Genomic DNA, 3,203 nt, shown 5'->3' with positions numbered 1-3,203 from the left:
AAATCTTCATGTATGTATATAATCCTAATGAAATAAACAAGAAGAATGAATGAAAGCAATTCTTGTGTTCAAAATGTACCTTAAATGAGAAATATTGCATTTTCTGTCATTTTCTGGTTACCTAGGAATGAAATATTTAATAAGGGACAGCATTAAGCTTCCTACACCTATGATTGATGGGGAAATCAAAATAACTATCTTACAGCACTTGGGGGGAAGGGTTGTAAATGTTCTTTACCCAAGCCTTAAATGGGTTGATTCATCCCACTCCAATGTTAGTCAATTATCTTGTTGAAATTCATACTATTCATAATGTAGAGATCAGAAAAAACTAGGTATTTATTACAAAAGCTAGTGAAAATCAACAAGATGATTTTTGAAGACAGAAACAACAGACAAAATAAGTGCTAAAATAAAATGAAAAATAGGGTACATGTAGCAATTACAATAATAAAATGCTTACATATTTTCTTCCTTAAGTTATTCTCCTTCTAGGGACTTAAGTTTTTAAACTTTTCCACAGACCAACAGATAAGTACAGGCAATATGAATATATAAAAAGGTTATCAATTTTAATTTAATTTTGATTTCAACAAATGAAGGACTCTATAATATTGATCGCAACTTTTTCAATTCTTATTCTTAAATATAGTTTTTAGAAGTCTGAATATAAGACATTAATGGAAAATAGTTATTACTTATTTTAATCATTACATATTTTAGTTAACAATTACTGAGTGTATTAAATTGGGTTTAAACCAAAGATAAATGCTACATGTGACGTTCCACTAATGAAGCCAAATAAATCAAAAACATCTATCACAGCAAATCAAAACAGAGACCTTTTATAACTCTGTAAGTGTGAAATTATTCCCCTGAATGTTTCTTTCTGTCTTAAAACTTTTGTGATTTTTTAATTTTTCTTTTGACTTGTGAAGCCAATTTGTGAAGTCACAGGGTGAGGAGAGATGAAGGTGAGTAGGCAGCAGTTTGGATACACAGAAAATGAATATGCATATTCTAACTTACTTTAAGATCAAATTCTATGCTTGAATAAACTGAATCATCTTTTCCTATTAATTAACCCAGAGTATAATATACTTAAACATCTTAAGAATATATTTTAGTCCTGTACTTTCAGAAATAACCGTATAAAATCTTTAAAACAAAGCATAAGAAATTTTAATGGGTTTCAGTTCAAGATGGTCTATCACATAGACAGAAAACTTTGACTGAAGAAGTATAAAACAATAACCAACACATAGAAAACACACAGGGAGAAGTAAGCCCAATTCTCATTTCAAAAATTACAGTTTGGTAATCTGAAAAGAAGATAAAATAGAGGGCAGAAACTGTAGCACTTATAACAGTGGATTGATTGAAAAATTTCATAAAATTTCTGCATTTATTCATCTTTTTGATTAAAATTACCTAAAACTAATATTGTATTAGTTCAATTTATTCATTGAACTAACTTTTTTTAATTTATTTAAATTGAAGGAGGTATGTAAAGGAGAAAGGATAGTTGTTGTGGTATCTGGAATAGTGGCTGCTCCAAATAGAAGGTTCACTTCCAAAGTTCTTCACTGTTTGAGAAACTTGGGATATTTAAGGAAGGACAATTTAACACTAGAAGGACTTTCTTACACATGAGGAAACCTGGCATCTGTCCCACTACATATGGAAATTAGATGAAAGACACATTTGTAAAGTGCAAAAATATCAGTATCTCACAGACAATTTTATAAATTAAATTAGTTAAAATATTAAAGAAAATAAACTTATATGATAAGGAACATTTTAAGTATTGAATAAGTGTTAGCTCTTTTATATTGCTGGTGGTCCCCAATAATTGTGACAACTTAAAATGGTTCATTTATATATACATTTTAATCTCTTAGTTGAAGGTCACTTTATTGCACTCAAAAGTAGAACTATCCAGCCAAATACAACACGCTTGCATAATATTTACAGCAGTGTTTCTATTCTGTCCCTCCTCATTAAGCATGTACTGCTAATCAAGAATCACCACATGTTTGAGGAAGCCTCAGGAATGTTAAAGAGAAGGATCAAAACACAAGGTTTGATAAAAGTGGTCACAGGATAGATGAAGTTAATTAAATTTAATGATGGATATAGAAATTTTAAGAAAACAACTAACAAGAGTGATATTGCAATGTAGGAGCTAATGCTGCTTAATAAAGATGAACAATTAATAAAAATATGGATATAAATTAAAAGTAAATAGAAAACATATAATGAAATGGTAATCTTAAAATCAAACATATTTCTAATGACACTGAAGATACTCAACACTAATTGAATTATCACCCTCTATTCCATAAATACGTACAATTATTCCAGTTATTCAAAAAATTTTTAAAGATTTTTGGAAGAGACAGAAATAAAATAAATAGTTCCTATATAGCCACAGTTATACAACACAGTTAAAAGTGAAGTGGAAAATGATAAAAGGCACTAATTGTAAGTGAATTAACTTTGTTTTTAATGAGCCAGGAAATATTCCAGTAGGATGAATAACATCAGGAATTAATCCTCAAAAGAAATATTTAAAACATACAATGTATGAAATGGAAATTTCACTGGGAAGATCTGGGACAGTGCTTTACTCCTTTCTCCTTTGCTTTTTTACTGTGTTGTTTTCTAATTCATTTCATTGAATTACATTAATAAAAATGAAAAGGTATGTGGAGATTATAAAAAGAAGTTTCCAGAATAAGCATTAAATTTGGAAATATCAAGGCAACTTATTAAAAAATAAAGTTAAAATTTGTGATGAGTGGGAATTTTGTTTTTATTTGTATAAACTTTTGTATAGTATCATTTTAACACATATACATATCATATTAAAGATATGATATGTATCTTTAATATACATGGTTAATAACTATGAATTATATTCTTAAAAACTGCTAGAAGAATAAATTTTAATTGTGCTCATCCCACAATATAAGTACATGAATGAAGGTATGTATTAATTAGCTTGATGTAACAATCCCAAAATGTATTCAAGACAACATGCACATGATAAAGGTACATCATTTTTTATCTCCCAGTTCAAAACTAAGTAAAAAATTTAAAAATATTTATGATTACTTTCTTTTGATAGACATATATTAGAAAATTATTGGAAAGCATATCACAATAGAAATCATTTTCTGTAGAGATAAGGGTTAATTATA

Source organism: Castor canadensis, chromosome 1 (assembly GCF_047511655.1).
Source record: "Castor canadensis chromosome 1, mCasCan1.hap1v2, whole genome shotgun sequence".
NCBI lineage: Eukaryota > Metazoa > Chordata > Mammalia > Rodentia > Castoridae > Castor > Castor canadensis.
This window is presented reverse-complemented; position numbering follows the sequence as displayed.